Source organism: Sarcophilus harrisii, chromosome 2 (assembly GCF_902635505.1).
Source record: "Sarcophilus harrisii chromosome 2, mSarHar1.11, whole genome shotgun sequence".
In the NCBI taxonomy this organism is placed as follows: Eukaryota; Metazoa; Chordata; class Mammalia; order Dasyuromorphia; family Dasyuridae; genus Sarcophilus; species Sarcophilus harrisii.
The window spans coordinates 115,255,430-115,276,084 of record NC_045427.1 but is presented as its reverse complement, the minus strand read 5'-3'; the positions used below and the strand labels follow the sequence as shown (position 1 = coordinate 115,276,084).

General features: G+C 38.2%; 1 long non-coding RNA gene across 1 annotated transcript; it reads right to left on the bottom strand.

Annotated features, from left to right (window-relative positions):
* Positions 1-6,535: 6,535 nt before the first annotated feature.
* On the bottom strand, positions 6,536-12,918 carry LOC100925395. Its single transcript, XR_147336.4, has 3 exons — positions 12,566-12,918; positions 10,355-10,599; positions 6,536-9,113 (listed from the first exon to the last, which is right to left on the bottom strand). It is a non-coding gene; the product is annotated as an uncharacterized LOC100925395 (long non-coding RNA).
* Positions 12,919-20,655: the final 7,737 nt, after the last annotated feature.

Genomic DNA, 20,655 nt, shown 5'->3' with positions numbered 1-20,655 from the left:
GAAGGAAAAGGCGAGACAGAGAGATAGAGACAGAGACATAAAGAGAGAAAGGAGAGAAGAGAAGAGAGACAGAGAGAAAGCGAGAGAGAGAGAGAGAGAGAGAGAGAGAGAGAGAGAGAGAGAGAAGAAGAAGAAGAAGAAGAAGAAGAAGAGGGAGAAACAGAGAGACAGGAGACGGGGGCGGGGGAGACAAAGAAAGAGGAGGGGAGAGAGAGGAAGAGAGAGAAAAAGTTAAAAAAAAGAAAGCATATTTCAATTTCCACTCAAAATTCATCAATTCTCTCTCTGGAGGTAGATAGCGTTTTTCATCATAGGTTTTTTAAAAATTGTCTTGGATTGTTGTTTTGATCAGAGTAGCTAAATCTTTCAGAGTTAATCATCAATAAAGTATTGTTGTTACTATGTCCATTGTTCTCCTGTTTCTGCTCACTTTACTTTGCATCAATGTTCATAGAAGTCTTCCTAAGTTTTGCTTGTTTTATTTTGTTTGTTAATAATTGGGGTTAAATGGTTTGCCCAGGATCACACAGCTAGGAAATGTTGCCTGGATTCTCCTGACTTCAGGGCCAGTGCTCTATCCTACATCATCTAGCTACCCCCATTCCTAGGTTTTTCTGAAAACATCCTACTTGGCATTTCTAATAGGACAATAGCATTCCATCACAATTATATATCATAATTTGTTCGGCTATTCCTCAGTTGATGGGCATCTCATCAGTTTCTAATTCTTTTTTTCCACACATAAAAAAGAGCTGCTATAAATATTTTTGTACAGATAGGTCCTTTTCCTTTTTCTTTGATCTCTTTGGGATACAGACTTAGCAGTGGTATTGCCTTTGGGCATAGTTTTTGGAATACTTTGAAAGAAAGGATTTTGCCCATTGGTTGGCTTACCTGGCCAGCTATATGAATTATATAAACTCTTTTAGTTGAAGTCATCATTCTAGAGGCTAAAGAAAATTAACTTTTTTTTTTTTTTGGTTAAGCTGCTATTATGGAAGAAGACAGTAAATGCCAACATCTTTGCAAACTTTAAATGTTGGAAGAAGTACTTTATCAAGATGGAACTGAGATATGAAAATTTCTTTTCAAAGAAATCTGCCAGCACTCAAAAACACATCAGAACTCTTAAAAGTTATTTCTGTCTTGATGGCATTAAAATTAAACTGTGAAGTCACCATCCTTTTCTTCTGGTAAAAATTGTAGCAAAGATACTAATCTAGCTAAAGATGAATTCCCTAGATCTTAGGATAAAACAATCTAGCTATAAATGAGCTTAACTCAAAAAACTTTAGAGAATTCTAGTGTTCTTTGAGAGAAACTTATCCATACCTTCTAAAACAAGCTATGTAAACTTTTATTCTATTTGTAATTACATATTTTTGTGATTGTGATTGTGATTATGGATAACAAAAATTTGAAAACATTTAGCTATGCAACATCACAGCCTTGTCAAAGACTACCTCACACTTTAATGTTCTAAAAGCTAAGTAACAACATCTTTCACATTGACACATCTTTAGAAACTTTAAAAACTTTTAAGTTGCCTGAATTTTAAATATATTATCTTATTAGTATAAGCATTAATAAAGAAGCAATATATTATCATTCCACAAATTTTTAGATATTTTGATTATTATATTCCAACACAGTTGCTTCTTTTGTAATTTATGTGTTTTATTTTATGCATAATTCTGAAAAGGGATCCATGGGCTTCACTAGACTTCCAAAGGTGTCATAATATATATAAAAAAAAAAAAAAATCGACAAATCCTTATGTTAAAAGTTGCCTAGAACCACTCATCTGAAATGACTTATCCAGAATCACAATATCAGCATGTATATTTGTCAGAGACAGGATCTGAATCCGTTTCTAGCTCTATAATTTGTTCCCTATCCACTACACTATTCAACTTTCAACAATGCTAGCTAATATTTTTATGGTACTTTAAGGTTTGTAATGTTCTTTATATGTTTTCTCATTTGATCTTCACAATAGCATTTTGAGTAAGGTGACATTATCCCTGTTTTGTATGTGAGGAAATTAGACTGAGACCTTTGGGGTTTTTTGGGACACTTCACTGAGTTGGTAGGTCAGGGGAATATTGAAGATGGAATTGACATAAATTTCGGCAAGCTAGTTAAAATGGGCTTTCATGACATCTTTGGGGACAGGATGGATTGATTTGAGCTAAATGATGGTTAGATGGATTTGTATTGATGTTCAGCCATTTTCAGTTGTTCGACTCTTTGTGACCCCATTTGGGATTTTCTTGGCAAAGATGGTAGAGTGTTTTGCCATTTCCTTTTCCAGCTCATTTTACAGATTGAGGCCAACAGGATTGATTGACTTGTCCAGGGACACATAGCTAGTGTGATAAGTCTTCCTCCGTCCAAGTCTGGAAGCCTACTCACTATGTCACTCAGCTTCCCCAAACAGTATTTGTATGTAGCTGAATTGGAGGACTGGTCATTAGTGACTTCCTATTAGCTTGCACGGAGTGCCTCACTGACATATGGACTTGGCTCTGCTCCCTTCAATATTTCTATCAGGCACTTGGAGCAATCACTTGTGGCCACAGAAAGTTCCAAGGAATAACTAACACACTTTATGGGAGAGATAGGATTTAAAAAGACCTCCAAAATCTAAAATGATAGAGGCTAAAGTTAATCAGGTGAAATTTACTTGTAAAGTCATATACTTTGGTTAAATAAACTTCATAAGTACATGTTTTGGGAAGCATGGCTAGAAGATCTGGTTGTTTTAGGGAAGGGGGATGACAAAGACCTACTCTATTCTGCCTTTGTCAAATCACATTTTAAGTACTGTGTTCAGTTCCACACCATATTTTAGACAGGAAATCAGTTAGTTGTAGATAATGTAAAGGAGATTTCACCTAGCTGACTACTTCAATGCTGAAGGAATTGACAGTTTACAATAATGGAGTGCTCTCTGGTCACTGAGCCAGAAAGAGGTTCCTACTTAAAAAGTTCAAGTTCCTTTCTTGATTTCTTTTTTTCTCCATAAGGTATGGGATGGAATGAGAAGTTAGGGAGAAAGGAGGCTATCTCCACACCCTCCTCCCCTCCCCCTGGTCCTGCCACATTCAGACCAGTGACAGCAGCTGTTTGACCATGACAATGTACACCTATTGCTAAGGTACTACTGAGCCTGAACCTCAAGCCCCCAGCTACCTCTTCTGCTTATACTTCTCTGAGCACAGGTAGGAACTGTGAACAAAGATGTCCCCAGCCTTGGAGTCAACCTCATACGTTTAAGAGCTCCTGAGTCTCTCAGTCATGGCTAACTAACCATAAGCAGAGGAAGTTTCTGTCACTTACCTTCCCCAGAAGATGAGCATAAAGGAACCATGAGTCCAAGCCCTGGCCTGAATGGCTAGAAGACATAGACTGGAAAGAGTTGTTCAGATAGTGAATAGCCAAGATGAAGATGAATTTCAATCAACAATTCCACTAAGTGCTCCAGGCTTCAATATTATAAATATCAGCAGAGTATAAAAGGAGTTCATATTTCAGTGCTTGCTTGTGAGTGTTTAGTATTTTTAAACATTTGTTTTGTGTAGAGGAAATAAATATTTGTCTGATTCACATTATGCATTAGTATGTTTCTAATTTTCCTTAGAAGAAGACTCTAGATATAAGCCAAACCTCAATATTAATTTCTCCAGAGCCTTGGGATAGGGTCTAGAAAAAGCCAACAAGTTTGCGAAAAGGAACCTAACCTTACCACTAGAGGCCAGCCTTGTCCAGGTCTGACTCTGGCCACTTTAGTCCCTAGAGTAGAGGAGGTTCTTAGCAAAAAAGGTGCAGCAACCTAGTTCCTTTGTAACAGTTAAAATTATCACATAGAGAAGAAACTGGTACTACTTAACAACATAGAAAGATTACGACCCAAACAGTTTTCAAAACAACAACAACAACAACAACAACTGCAGAGTGTTTACAACTATCTGAAGAAATGTTCCAAATAACTAATAATAAGAGAAATGCAAATCAAAATAATCCTGAGGTTTTACCTCACATCCTGCAATTTGGCAAAAACGATTTTTAAAATGGCAATAGTTAATGTTGGAGGGGTTGTGAAAAAACAGGCACACTAAAACATTATTGATAGAGCTGTGATATTATATAACTATTTGGGAAAGTAATTTGGAATTATGTAAATAAAGTAACAAAAATGTTCATACTCTTTGAACCAGAGATTCCATTACTGGGCTTATACCTCAAGGATGCTATCAACAAGAAAAATATTTATAGCCATACTTTTTGTGATAGCTAAGAATTGAAAATATGTATTTTAGATCAATTTGGGTTAAACAAATTATGGTTAAAAAAATTATGGTCATGAGTGGAATGGAATATTACTGTGCTAATAAAAAATATGTGTGATTAATACAGAAAAGTGTGGGAAGATCTACATTAACTAATGCAGAGTGGAATCAACAGAGCCCCAGACCCCAATATATACAGTAAATACAATAATGTAAATGGAAAAAAATGACATGCTCCTTTTAAAAAATCAAAAGTAAATGTAACAAAATTATAAAGATCAAGGAGGACTCAAATTTAAAGATATGAGAAGATACTCCCAACTTCGTGGAAGTGGGAGAGATATACAGGCATAACAAATTGCACATGTTTTTGGACTTTTTAAATGTATCAATCAGTTGTGTTGATCAAATAAAATAGTCTTTGTTATAAAAGATACTTTTCTGGGAGGGGGAGAGAGAAATCCATGTGATAATTATGGTGATGTAAAAAACAGACAATATCAATAAAATTCATTTTTAAAAAGATTATGGTCCATATACATCAGACATGGACAATATGGGAAATTATTTTGCTTTGTTATGTATATTTATTATAATAGGTTTTTTCCCTCCAATAGGAATTGGGGAAGGAAAGAAAGAAGGGGGAAAGTAGGGAGGTAGAGAGAAAAGAAGGAAAAGAGAAAACAAGCATTTGGTTAGCACCTACAATGTAGCAGACTATGCTGCTGCTATCATGGACTTCATTATTATCTCCAGAATCTTATCTTCCTTTAAGACCACATCAATTCCAAAACACATTTCCTTAGTACCTCTGGACCCCAGGACTTTCACTAGAGAGAATAGAAGATGGACATCAGAGACTTCACAGATCCTCTCCTGAAGGAAGGCACTCAAGGTAACCCATTTGTAATTTCCCACCTGACTGCTCTCCTGGACATTGTCTCCAGAAATTAATTTTCCTGTAAGATAAGGATGGTGTCCAGTGCAGCAACCTCATAATGCATAATACAACATGGCTGTGGACATTACCATGCCCCAGTGCTCTAGATACCTCTCAATCTCCTTCTTGGTTTGTTAGTTTGTGAGTGTGAACATTTTGAATATAGGGACCATGTTTTGCCTTTTTTTATGTCCCTTGTACTTAGTACAGTGACTGACACATAGTAGATATTTAATAAGTGTGGATTGACTGACTGCTAAGTGCTTTACAAATATTATCTCATCAACTGTAGGAAGTGTTGCTATTATTATCCCCATTTTATAGTCAGTTCTAAGACGAGATATTGGGATGGTTCAGTCATACTAGGAAAGACTATGACTTCTTCCCAGGACCCTAGATTGGTACAGGGTTTGTGCATCAGTGATCACCACGGGGCTCTGCCCATGTGTAATTTAGGGAAGGAATAAGTGTTTAAGCCAGTTTTGCACTTTCTGAAGTTCTAATGTGGACTCTAGTCTGCCCAGTTCTCCTTACAGGTGTCAATGGGCCTATGTGAGAAAGCAGAGAAGTGAAATGGGGGTGAGTCTCTAAGAAGTTAGCTTAGCTCAGCTGTGGTGTTTGGGTTTCCCCCTCCTGCTTGTGTGGTGTCCCCCCAGGACTCACACCCCAAGTGTTCCCTGCACAGTTGTACAATTGGACTTTTTGCTGCTACAGGGCAAAGGACAAAAACATACAAGTAGAAGAGGTTCTGAGCTGCAGTTTGAGAACTTCCTGTCTGAGATGCTGTGATATAGTACAGTCTCCTGTCACGGGAAATCATTGTCCACTTTTGGGCATCTTCACTCATTCTTATCCATACTCCTCATCTCAGCCTCCTGATCTCTGCTGTTTTAGGTCTTGGCTTAAATCCTACCTTGTTCAAAAATACCTTTCCTAAGGTAGAGGAAGGGAGGAAAGAGGGAGATTGGAACACAAGGCTTTGCAAGGATTAATGTTGAAAAATCATCCATACATATGTTTTGAAAATAAAAGGCTTTAATAAAGAAAAAAGAAAAGTTAAGGTACATAGAGAGGGAAAAAAAAGAATCCCTTTCCTGCTCTCACTTAATGTTTTTGCCTTCCTTATGCTAATTGTTTCCTACATAGCTTATGTGTGTGTATATATATATATGTGTGTGTGTGTGTGTGCCTATGTGTGTATGTATATATGCATTTTCCTGTATATACATATATGCCTACCTGTATATATACTTGTATGTGTAAATACATGCACAGGTACACACATGTACACATACATATAGAAAACAGAGATACAAGACACACATGCACATATATACACACTCTGTGTGTGTATGTGTCTGTATGTGTATAATCTTTTTAAAGGGACTCGGGTGTCTCAGCCACTGGCTTCCAGTTTTTTGTCTCATGGACAAATCTAAGAGTGTTATAAGACCACAGTCACATCTTCCTTTTTCTTCTCATGAGTTCCCAAACTCCTGTAGCCATGAGTGAAAGTCCCTAAACCACTGATTCTTGATTCAGTTTCTTCTCTTCCCAGACTGGGAAGAAACACAAATCAGTAATGTGCTAGTTGGTCAGTTGTGGTCCTTCATATTCAGAGGACCAAACTGACATAATATTGGAATGAATATTCAGTATGTCTGACTGTGGCTGATCCTTCCAATACAAACTTAGAAGGCTCTACCACAGGTTGGGTACAATGTTTAATAACCATCATGTAGTTGGGGGGAAGGGGATGCAAGTCTATAATGTACTCATGACATATCTTTTTTGTGGGGAGCAATCGGGGTTAAGTACCTTGCCCAGGGTCACACAATTAGTGTCTAGAGTTGGATGTGAACTCTGGTCCTATTGACACCAGACCCAGTGCCCTATCCATGTGACAGCTAGATGTCCCATGACCCACTTTGAAGGATAATCTAAGCTGTTAATATTTTCTGCATCATTTTCTTGACAATCAAAAAATAAATCCAGACTTGATTTGTAGCATTTGCTGATTTCTGAGCTATAAATGCTCATACTGAAAATTTCATTAGCTGAAGAGGTACCAACTGGCTCCAACACATTCCTAAAACTTTTAGTGGTTTTTGTGGCCAACAAACAGGCATTGTTATATTATTTGTTTTTACCTTTCTGTGTAACCCCAGCACTTAGCACAAAACCTAGCACATAGTAGGCACTTGCCCCCATTGCTAGATATAACTTGGTATATTTTCTCTCCTTACTTATCAGAGCACTGTACTCATAAAATAGGGAGCCATTAAAAGTTTGGCATGAGTTTTTTTCTAAAGGAAGGCCTGATGGTGAAATAAATAAGCTAATAAATAAATAAACAAAGAAAGGAATGAATGAATGAATGAATAAATAAGTTAATATACTTACTTGGCTTAGAAACTAAATGGATTGTTCTAAGGCAAAATCAAAATTAAGAAAGTCCTTCCTAGAAAGAAGTCTGTTACATTCTACACACAACAGTACCTCCTAGTGTTGAACAGAAAACCTGCCAAGATGGTTCAGTAGAAACCAAAGGGAAAGGACAAACCTGTTCTAAAAAAGGGCAAAAAGTACTAGGACAAAACATGGTTTTTGTTTTTGTTTTTGTCTTGGCTCCAAAGATGGTTTATCTATCCTCATAAGGTATAGGTCATTGGGCAGAAATTAAGAAAGGAGCCATAACTATATTTTGCTTTTGCCTATGTCCCTTTAAGCTGAGAATCTAATGGAGAAGAAAGTGTGAGTGCACAGACTGCTGAGCTGACAGGAGCTATTTTTAGATGAGCTCAATTTAAATAAGAACACCAAGCTGCTTTTATTTGAAAGAATTTGGCAACAACTCTCCCCCTCCTCGTTCCCCCCACACAAACACACACTATGGGACCAATATCTTCCTTTTAGACTGAGAAAGCCAAGTCCCCTGATGTCCCCTTTTATAGGCATTAAGATTGTATTTTAAGATTGTCCTAGTCTGAAGCCTTAGTATGAAAGCTACATTTTATCAACCTTCCTTTTATGATCAATTCTGAAATAATGTCCTGTTCCCTTCTTTCTAAATCAGCTAAGAGACCTCCTCCCTTGAAGTACTTAGACAAGGACTAAGGACAAGGGGGACCTTGACTGACCCCTTTTCCCATTTCCTGAAGGGATTAGAGTATTAGAAGGGGGAGGTCCCTGATAACCTCATGTTATCTGGAACCATTTTGAAGGTAATGGTCAAAGTGGGACTGTGTGGTTTACAAGGATAATTCTACTGAAGATCCCCAAAGATTAAATGACTATTACTCAATTAGGTGAAATGAATGTTAACCCTAAATTGCACAACTATGTTTTACAAAATTGTGAAATTTTCCAAGTTCAAGATTTCTATAAATATATCTTTAAAATATCTTGTGTTGGAGAGATCTGTCTGGCAATGAGGGGACATTGTTAGTTTGGACATTTCTCCCTCCAAGAACAATGCTTGGACTAGAAAGCTAAAATAATGTTAAAAAAGAATCGTGAGTGTCCAAAACAAAGGGTATGCAGTTAATATTTTTTTTTCAACAACACAAAAGTCATCAGAATGCTGTCTCTTGATCTGGCTCCCTATAGTTAGTGATATGACTGTAAGAAAGAGGCTGTTTTAAGAAAATGCTAACAATAAGTGTCAAGGTGAGAAAATGTTTAAGTAAAAGATTTTCACTAGCAAATTGTTTGCCTTTTTTGATGTCTGAAACAAAATGAAAACTAAAAATTAAGACACTCATAACAATAGATATAATTTACATAAGTAATGCTTTCAAGTTTGCTAAATGCTGTAGACATCTTGATTCATACAATAGAGGCAAGTATTATTACCCCAGTCCTCCATCCAGTGGGCCCACCTAGATAACAAGCAAAATGATTAGTTTTTAATCCAGAAGATTGTGCTTCCCAAACTTGGGAGGCAGGCAAATAACCCTTGCAGAAGATTCATGGTAGTTTTACTAGTATTTATAGAAACTCTAAACAGCTCTTTGTAATAGAAAGAGTGCTGGATTTGAAGACAGAAGAAATCCACCTCCCACCTCCTAAACTAGATAAGTATGTGACCAAAGGCAGATCAGATCTCAAATTCTCAATTCTGAACCTTAATTCTTCATCTATAAAATGGGTTTAACAATATCTCACAGGTTATTATGAAACATAAGAGATAATGCAAATTAATAGCTTCTTTCATAACATAATTGTCTCAGGGAAGGGGGAGGTGAGAGATGAAGGGAAAAAATGTAGAACTCAGAATTTAAAAAAAAAAAAAAAAAGCACCTCATGGTAAGGGGCAACTAGATAACAGTGGACAGAGCACTGGTCCTGAAGTTGGGAGGAATCTAAGTTCAAATTTGACCTAAGACACTTAACAATTAACTGGTCACAACCGATATTGCCTCTCCAAAAAAAAAAAAAATAAAAAATTGTCTCTGCTGGTAGTTTTGGGGAAAATAAATAGCTATACAAACAACTATTGTTATTTATTGAAGGCAGGGACCATGTTATAATTAAATTTGGTATACCCCCAACACGTATATACTGTTCTGTTTAATAAAGTTACTGTAATATAGGTTTTGTGCATGGAGTAATGCATTCTCCTTCATTTCTCTGGCCTTTTACTTTGTAATATTGCTCTGTCAAGAGAGACAGCATGGCTGTGGACGTGATGGCACCACACTATTTACAAGATGGAGTGAAATGAATCCCATTGTTTTCTGGGTAGGCATATAATGGATGAGAAAGTAGGCCAAGGGTTCCAGCTTGAGTGTACTGTCAGGTGATTCTTCCTCAGTGATAATATATGGATTCCTTCAGATCAGATTTAAATTCTGTGTCCTCACAGAAATTTCCTCAGACACTCAAGCCTCTACAATTACTTTCTTTTGTTAATGATATGCCCATTCTTAGCTCCCATACCTAATCAATCATCAGGTAAGGTCTCTCAAATACAGGCCTTTTCATTCCCATACACTCTCTAAATGGCTCTCTTAACTCTTAGGGCTTTCTATCTTACATATCCTCCAGAGTTCCCCCTTAAAATATTGGTTTAATCATATCATTCCCTCCCTTAACAAAAAAAAAAAAAAAAAATCCTTACTTTTTACAGCTTATGAATTGTGAAACAAAGTTTTCTTCATAACATAGAATCCAACGTTTTTAAGGATGGACACTGTTTCCTTTTTTTGTCCTTTTGTTCTCCCAATGTCTACCATAATGTCTTCCTGGCTCTGCAATTTCATGATCCTGTGAAGTTTTTTTAGAACATTCAGCTTGATGATGGAGGCTGGAGACTGTCTTTTTAAGGTGAAGGAGCATTATCACACAACTGGTAAAACATGGAAGCTAAAAAAAAAGGCAGGAGAAAGTAGGAAAAAGGTGTTTAAAGCAGGTGCTACATTTTGACTACAATTAACTAACATATTGAGGCTGTGGAGAACAAAGGAACTTGTTCACAGGGAACACAATTCTTAAAAATATTTTTAAAAATTTTTTCCCAACTACTTGTAGTGTTGTAGAGACAATTGGGGGTGACTTGCCCAAAATCACACAACTAATTAAGGGTCTGAGGCAAGATTTGAACTCGAGGTTCCTCCTGCCTCTGGGACCAGTGCTCTAACCAACATGTCATCTAGCTGTCCCTTACTATGAGTTTTTTTTTTTAACTTCCCCTTTTGTGAGACAGTCATGATTTGAAAAAAGAAACAAACCAAAAGAAAGCCCAGCTGCACAAAGTGAAACATCATATGCTTTGATCTTCAGGGAATAAGCATTTATTAGGTACCAACTAAAAGCATGGGGCTAAGTACTTTTTAAAAACTCCTATCTTGGAAGTGGCCCTTTTCAACACTGAGGTGATTCAGACCAGTTCCAACGGCCTTGTGACAGGGCCATCTGCCCCCAGAGAGAGGACTATGGGACTGACTATGGATCACAACATAGTATTTGCATCTTTTTTGTTGTTTTGCTTGCATTTTGTTTTCTTTCCCCTTTCCCCCTTTTTATCTGATCTTTCTGGTGCAGCACGATAATTAAACATGATTTGCACGATAATTATGTAAATATGTAATTGCACATATCTAACATTACTTGCTGGCTAGGGGGAGTTGGAGGGAGAAAAAGATGGAACACATTGTACGTTTGAGGAAACCTTATGAGCCTTTTGCCCCGACAGCGAATTGGAACCCGGATCCTTTGACTCCAAATGTCAGAGGCCGGGTGGGTTCGGCGGCCCTTGGAGGAGTGCCTGGCACTCCCCGTTCTATCTGTGACAGCACTACAAGCGAAGGCCTCCCTTCTCCCTACCTCCCTTCAGGGCCCACGCGGCCTAGTTCCCCGGGGATGGGAACGGCTTAGGAGCAGTGCCTCGCCTCCCCGCGAGGCCCAGCCCGAGCCGCTCTCCCTTTCGGGCGGGGCGGCCGGGGCCCGGGGCCCGGGGCCGGCCTTTCTGGCTAGCACTGAGGAGAAAGTCGCCGAGCCCGCTCCGCCTCAGTTTCTCCCTCTGTGAGAGGAGCCGGAGGCGGCGAGCCGCGCCGGGCGTTTGCCCGGAAATCCCCCGAGGGCCGGGAGGAGCTGGGGAGCCTGCGCAACAAGCGCCCCTCGGGGCGTGCCTCCCGCCCGACGACGCAGTAGGGAAGCGGGCTGGGAAGGGCGGAGGGAAGGGACTCGGGCGACCTGGCAGCGCCCCCCAAACGAGGCTCGTCCCGCTCTTCGAGGCCTCGGGTGCTGTCTGACGTTTTCTGGGCAGACTCCGGAGAGGCTGCTAGCGTTGAACTCAGGCCCTACTGACGCTAGAGCCAGTAATCCGTCCAATGAGCCACCGACTCCGCAGACTCCAAACAGCTGCTAAGTGTCCGGGTTAGCCCTGAACTCGGGTCTTCTCCCCTCCAGGCTCAGTGCCCCCCCCCCCCCCCCACAATGCAGCTGGTTCCCTAGGGAATAACAGTACTTTCTGTCTGTGGAGGGGGTCCCGACTCTGCCCTCAACCTGCCCCGCCCCCACGCAGCGATCCCCGCCTCCCGCCCCCGCGCTATCCCCGCTGCCGCTCGCTCTCTCCTCCCGGCTGCTGCCGCGGCTATCACGCCGTGGGCCGCGGTGCGCGACTGAGCGACTCCGTGGCTCAAAGACCATCCGCGACTCCCTACGGCTGGGAGACAAGGGGCAAACTCGTGCCTCCGGGCACTTGGGACCCTCCGGACCAGCTCCGGTGTGCTTCTCCATGCTCTTTCTCATCTCCTCGCTCTTCGCACCCTCTCTGTCCCAGGCAGACCGGACTGCAAGCTGTTTCCCACCCCCGGGACCACGGATTTACCTTAGACTTTGCCCAAGCCCAGAAGCCATCCTCCTAAACTCGGCCTTTCTTCAAAGTTCTGCTCAGGCCGTAACGCTTCCTTGTCACGCTTTCTCTGACGCCCTCTCGTGGCCGGAACCTTGTTCGCTTGCTCTCTTCCCTACCGGCCCCAGTGGAACGTTAAGATCTTGAAGGGCAAAGACAGTTATTTTTTACTTTGTATCCCCAGGGCCCAGCATTGTGCAGAACAGGCACTTGATTGAAGTGAATAAGTCGGAGTAAAATAAACCAAGAGCCAGATGCATCAATTTTTGGTGCATCTTCAAACTTGAGCCGTCTACAGAGGAAAGACAGCAAATATTTATGAATCCTCCCACTCTTTGCTTTAGCTCTGGTTCTCAATGCTTTTCATCTTAGGAGAACTGCAGGGCTTCAATTCATCACGCTCAATAAAAGGGAAAAAAGAGTAGAATGCCCAAGATTAAAAACCAAATGATATTTTTGTTGCTCACCCGCTCATTGTCTAATATCAGATATTAAAGGATATTGATATTTGATTCCTGAGAAATTCTGTCTTCTGGGCAATCTCATTTAACTCGTATTTTGCTTTAATTTTTTTAATCAACAAAAATCCTTTCTTTCCCACACCAACACATTACAAATGACAAAAACATGTTACAAATATGTATAATCAAAACAATTTACGTATTGACTATGTACAAAATGCATATATGTACATGTGTATTTTGTGTACACATAAAATACATATAGAGATACCCATACATATCTCATTCTGCACTGTCCTTCACCTTTTTATTATGATGTAGATAGCATGTTTCATCATAGGTCCTCTGTAATTATGTTTGGTCATTAGGCTCATCAGAGTTTCTAATGATTTTGAAATTGTTTTTACCATGTTGTTATTGCATATTCTCCTAGTTCTGTTCACTTTTCTCTTTATCACTTCCCATGTTTTCCCAAGTTTCTCTGAAACTATCTTCATCATCTCTGATATGATAGTATTATAGGCAGTTAATGTGGCCCAGTGGATAGAGCACTGAACTGCAGTCAGGAAGACTTGAGTTCAAGTTCAGCCTCAGATACTTCCTAGCTATGTTATCTTGGGTTAATCACTTAACCTGTTTCCTCCTCTAGAATATGAGGATAATGATAACCAAGGTTGTTGTGAGGATCAAAAAACATTTTTTAAGTGTTTAGCACATAGGTACTATGTAAATGCTACCTATAATAATTATAGTATTCTATCATATTTATGTAGCATAACTTGTTCAGCTATTTTCTAATTTATAGGCACTCAGATTTCCATTCTTTGCTACTTTGAAAAAAGCTATAAACATTTTTAGAGTTGGTTGCTTAGGAATAATTCCTCCCTTCAACTATGATCCCATTAATTCATCCTTTTCCCTATTTTCTTGTTGAATGAGATGTTAGATTCAACTTTTTGTGTGTGTGTATATGTGTTCTTTCCTCCTTTAACCAATTCAACTGAGGGTAAGGCTCAAGGGTCAGCTGATTCTACTGTCCCATTTCCTTTTCTTTACATGGACTTCTACTTATGCACCATTATTTTTCCCAAATTTACTCTCCACCTCCTTCCTTTTTTTCTATAGATCATCAACATATAACAATCATCCCCAAGCTTTGTTTAATTAGATTCCCTAGAGGCCTTAACATTCAGGGTTCTGAAAGGATATGTGTATTTTCTCATAAGAGAATGTAAACAATTTATCCATATTTAGTCCATCACCATTCATTCATGTTTGCCTGTTTGTTTCTTAACTTCTGTGTTTGAATGTCCTAGTTTCTATGCAGATGCAGCTCTGCACTTTTTATTCAGATGCTTCATTTCATCAAAGATCTATTTCCCCCACTGAAGCATTATACTCAGTTTTGCTGTAAGCCTATATACTTTGCCCTTGGGAATATCATATTCCAAGGTAGACTATGTTCCTTTCCATTGGTGGCTGCTAAATTATGCATGTCTACTAAGGATCCTTAGTACTTAAATTGTTTCTTTCTGATTGCAGTATTTTTCTTCTTTAACCCTGAAGTTCCAGATTTTGACTATAATATTTCCTGGAAGTTTTCGTTTTGGTCTTCTTTCATAACTTTCATAAATGATAATTCATCAACTAATGAATTTTTCCTATTTGTATTTTGCTTTCTGGTTCCAAGAGATCTGGACAGTTTTAAGATTATTAAGATTTAAGATATAAAGATAAGATTATAAGATTTAAGAATAAGAATTAAGTGAAAATGTAAAGACTGCAACAAAAGATGCAAAGAAAAAAATTTAAGAATAGCTGGACAACCTGAACAGTATGTCCAGCAATTCTTAAATTTTTTCTTTGATGTTTGCATTTTTTTTTGGCAGTCTTTACATTTTTTTGGACAGTTTTTGGACTTTAATATTTCTTATGTTGTCATTAGCTTCTTTTAGTCCATTCTAATTTTCAGTATAATGGATAGAACACCAGGCCTAGAGTCAGGAAGACTGTTCTTCCCAAGTTCAAATCTGGTCTCTGATCCTAGGAAAGCCACTTCACCCTGTTTGCCTCAGTTTCCTATCTGTAAAACCAGTTGGAGAAGGAAATGGCAAACCACTTCAGTATCTTTGCCAAGAAAACTCAAAAAAGGTCAGGAAAATAACTAAATAGCAAAATTTCCAAGGAATTTGTTGCTTGAACAAGGCTTTGTACTTATTGAGCCAAGTTGTTACTTCTAATTTTTTCCACAGCTCCTCTAAAATAATTTTCTAACTCTTCAAATATTCCAGGAATTTTGAGCCTTTCCTTGATGTTTTAATTTCTTCTAGATTCACATTTTGAGCACTCATCATCATAGTAACTAACTTTTTATTGATTTTGTCCATTCTTCTGGTCTTTTTGATTTTGGACTTGATATTAGGACTGACCTCTGTATACTTCTGGAGGGAAGATATGACCTGGCTTTTTGGGGAAATTGAATATTGTGTTATTCCAGAATTTCAGTTATAGCTCAGACTGGCCACCTGCAAGACTTCAGTACTCTCAAAACAATTTGATCCATAGCGGTTTGAGTGCTACCCCCCCATACATGCCTGAGCTCTGTAAGTTAATGTGTCTAAAGAGCAGTAGATCAGATCCAGTCCCTATCACCAAGTAGACTAGATTCCTGGACTGAATCCACTGCAAGCTTCAGATGGAGCTAGAAGCTGGACCTGAGAACCTGCTGTTCCTGGAGATCAGTCACACTACTGCAGTTTTCTTCTGTGTTCATTCCTCTCAACTTAAGCCTGAATCCTTTACTTATCCTTGAATGCCACCCCTGGGAACACTTTCTCAGTTCACCCTGAATCTGTGAACCAGAACTGAGTAGTGGAAGATAAAGCTGCCAGTTGTGGTACATCTTCTGCATGTATGGGTCCAGAACTTCCCCCTTCCTGGGTACATAGTCTCTCCTTAGGCACTGGAGTAATCTACTCAGAATGTTGACCAGCCAGATCCTGACCCTAGTAACAACATACTTACGTTCTTAATGACAGCCTAGCTTAGAAAAATGACTTTTTTTTTTTTTTTAAGTTGGATTTCTCCATCAGCATATAATCTGATGTTCCCTCTAGATGACTGGACTTTTGATAGCACCTTGCTGTACTACTTTCAGTATTTCACCTCTGCAGACCATTAAGTAGGCAAAGGGAAGGAGGTTCTGTCTCCTGTACTTCTACCATATCTCTTCTCGATGATGGGGAAAGAGGAAACTGAACATGTATAATGTTACATTATTAGAACTCAAAATTAACCTGAGTCCCTATTCCCAAATTTGTTTTCACTGGAACCTGCTGCTTCAATGTTGAGTCAATTTCTATATAATGGAGGAAATATCTATTCATTTACAATAACCTCAGCAAAGAAAAACTTGGGACTTTCAGCTATTGTTTTTCCCCAGTAGGCTCTACTGCTTTAAATCGGACAGACTATATCTGAATGGGCTAGTTGTTCCATTAGTTAATGGAATACTCATAAATTGCTACCATACCCTCCATCCTATATCCCCACATCCATATTCCACCATGCCCTCCTTCCCCTTGCCCATGGGATATAGCTGTGGATTAAAGATTCTACTATGTCATCCTGCATTAATCATTTAATCTCTTAGCAGCACTCAATTCAACTCTCTGATATAAGTAGCAGAAAAGGTACTTTTCTCACCTGGGAGTTTCCTATAACAATGAAACCATAAGCAGTCTCTAGACCCATATCCTTTCATGCTACAGTTCTAATGGTTCCTTTAATTGTGTGACACTCTTTTAAACACTTTCAAGTGGAGTAAGTAAAAACATAGTTGTGCTTACCCACGTATGACTGACCTTACCTTAAGAAAAGTTTCATAAGAAATTGCTGAATTCAACCATGTATGTTCTATTCACATAGAAAATTATGAAAACAAACCACAGATATCTGTAAAAGCTACAAAAGCAACACCTAACCCAACTAGCTGACTTTATAGACTGGAATCACTTCTAGTTGCCTATTACCAAGTATAATATATAGGAGTGAAAGGGGCAAGAATGAAAACAGTTTTGAGATGCATCATAAAGGTATCATCACAGAATTTGGTAACTGAGATCAGGAAGGGAGAAAAGTCACAAGAAAATATCAAGATTTTTTTTTAGCTTAAAAGACTGAATAAAGTTTGATGTCATCAAAAGAAATAGAAGAACAGGTTTGAGAGAAAAGATGATACATTCAATTTTGAATATGTCTGAAGTAGTGATAAGGCATTCAGATGAATATGTTTATTATACGGAAATACAAGTCTAGAATTCAGGAAAGTAGTTGGGGTATAGTCATTTGTATGGGATTGGAATGAATCTGATTGTCAAGGAAGAAAATGAAGAGAATAAAAAGATTGAGAACAGATTTCTACAGAATGTCCAACTTAGGGGGTTGGAAGGAATGTTAGTCAATAAGCATTTATTAAGTGCCTACTTTCAGGCACTGTGCTAAATGCTGGAGTTTACAAAGAAAAGGCAAGACAAGGAGCTCACAATCTCACAAGGAGACAAGACGGTTGATCAATCATTGGTAAACATTGAGAAGATAGTTTTTTAGTGAAGAGATAAGACTAAAGTCAGATCACAAGAAATAGATGAGAAAGTAGTTATTGGTGTTTTTGTACTTTAAAATATATGATGGTTCTCTCTGGGAGAAAGCAGGTTTTTCGGGGAGGTTTTCTGGAGGCAGCCTTAGTTTCAGTTGAAAGTAAATAATCACCCAAAATTCAGCCAGCTGGTAAAAATACAAACGTTTATTTTCTCCTTCCAAAATAGTCGGTTAGTTGAGGCCTATCTCTGTGCTTGGTTCTAAGAGCTCTTGCAGTTTTGTCCTTTGCTTCTGCCTCTGTTTTCTTCAGCCTCCAGCCAACACCAAGGTGGAAGATGCAATGAATCTCTGGGTGCTCTCTGGCCCTAAGAGCTTCAAGAGAGGTGTGAATTCATACTAAACCCTGAAATCTCCCAAACGTGTGAACTCCAATGAGTACTTAAATACTTCTTGCTTATAAGAGCTCTCTAAAGGTGTGAACACAAGCATTATTGTCTATCAGTTGTACTTAGTACCTTGTTTCAAGTTCTGGCCCACATCTCTTCGTAGGATCAGATTACTCATACTGAATCATGCTAAATTAGATTATTGTCTCTATCAACTCTAATGACTTAACAATTTGTAAAGATTCCAACAAGTAGTAATCCACCTTTTAAAGAACTTTGGCAATAGAGGGGATGAGAAAGAGGATAGAAGTTAGACAGGAGCAAAATTAATTTATAGGATTAGGAAGACCTGAATATATTATAAATGAATAGAAGGGAGGACCAGGAAATATTGTATGACTGCTAGAGCAAAGTTCTAAAAGATCAAGGACATATAATTTTGGAATATATTATAAATGAATAGAAGGGAGGACCAGGAAATATTGTATGACTGCTAGAGCAAAGTTCTAAAAGATCAAGGACATTTTGATCAGAGAATTATTTTGATCAAGGAAGTGATACATCTTATGAAACCAGAGGAAAAAAACGACTGATTATGTTAACTTTGAGGGGTAGAGAATGAGTTGAAGGAGTAACCTTCAAATGTTTTAGATATTATCAGTGAAGTAGGAGACTTAAGTCAAAAAGCACTTACTAAGTTTTTATCATGACCCAGCCATTATACCAAGTACTTAGAATATAAAGACAAAAACCAGTCCCTGCCTTCAGACTATGCATTCTAGTGAAGAAGAAAATTTGTAAATAACTATGTACATACAAGATATATACACAGTAGATAATAGGTAATCTAAAATTGTAAGACACTACTAGCAGCTAGGAAGATCTGGAAAATTCTCCTTCAGGTGGTGAGATTTGAGCTGTGTTGAAGAAAGCCAAGGAAACTTAAGAGACAGAGGTGAAGAAAAGAATTCCAGACATGGAAGACAGTTAAACCAGAAGAATAAGGATGAGACCTTAAAGTATCCAGTATGAAAAAGAGCAAGTAAAAGAGTTTAGCTGGATCAGTGTGTGGAAAGGAGGAAGGTGCAAGACTGGAAAGGTAGTAAACTCACAAATATCCTTCCAAAAGTAGGAAGTATCCACTTTGACTTTAAAGGATAAGCAGAGTTTATATTTTATCTCAGAAATATTAAGAAATCACTGGAACTCATTTTAGTAAGACCTATGCTTAAGAAAAATCACCTTGTTAAATGAGTAGAGGATGGATTGGAGGAGAGACTTGAGGTAGGGAGACCAGTTAGAAGGTTCTAACAGAGATTAGTGATGAGAACCTGAAGACTGGGGCAGTCTGACTGGAAAGAATATGATCCATAAGAGATATTATAAAGACTCATTTGTCTGTTACAAGAATAGAATATAAGGAAATGTTGGAAAGCTTGAAGAAAAAATTTAAAATTTCCACTGTACAAAATGACATATGGAGCAAGAGATTCAAAAAATAAACGTTATCTAAATTTTAGTCCCATTTCTATAGTTTCTGAATAAATGAAACTCCAGTTGAATAACATTTTTGAAAAGGAAATCTAAAAAGGCTGTAAATATACATTGATATTATCCATTTAGTTTTCAAGAGACATAAACAAGTGAGGCTAGAGAAATGAGAAAAGATGCCATGAGAAGTGTTAGAAAGTATAGATACAAATAAATAATATAATGAAAATGGCTTTTTAAGCAATGTCAAGGACAAGTTGAAGATCAGAGGAAAGGATCCTTATCTGCATTAGAATGATAAGATAGTAACAAGTAAGACTGAGAAAGCAGATATACTCAACTTTTATTATGTTGTTTTCTTTATCAAGAGCAAGCTCTTCAGACTGGGAAGGATAAAACAAAAATGGTTTAATATAAGTGAAGATATGGTAAGAAAGCATTTAGATCCCTTTATTTAAAGTTCAATAATATTAATTGCTAGTATTTATATAGTAGTGCTTTAAGGTTTGCAAAGTGCTTTACATGTTAATTCACTTGATCCTCACAACAACCCTGTGAGGTAGGTGTTATCCCCATTTTACAGATGCAAAAACTAAGACAAAGAGATTTATGTGACTTGCCAAGGGTCATGTAACTAAATATGTGAAGCTGAATTTGAAGTCAGAGGTCTTCCAGACTCCAGGTCTAGTATCCTAATCACTATGCCATTTAGCTAAAGGAACTTGCAAATGTGACTACCAAACTTGTTAGACATGCTATTTAAACTAGAGTAAAAAAGACATTACTCCCGAGACCAAAGACCAGCAAATACCCTGATTTTCAAAAGTCAGAAAGCTATAGACTGTAAAGATCTTCATGTTGATCCTTTGTAAAACTGTTACGAATATAAATGTTCTTGATAAATTAGAAAGGGAAGCATTATTCGCTTATCACCCATATATTTATTCAGAAAACCATTTCAATCTACTCCAATTCTTTTTTGAACAGAGTAGTCAGACTAACAGATCCTGGGAATGCTAAAGACATAGTATAGCTAGATTCTTCCAACAAGGCATTTGGTAGTCTTTCCTGATGTTCTTCAAGACAAGGCAGGGATCGATCATGTGGCTTGGTAGTCCAAATAAATCCA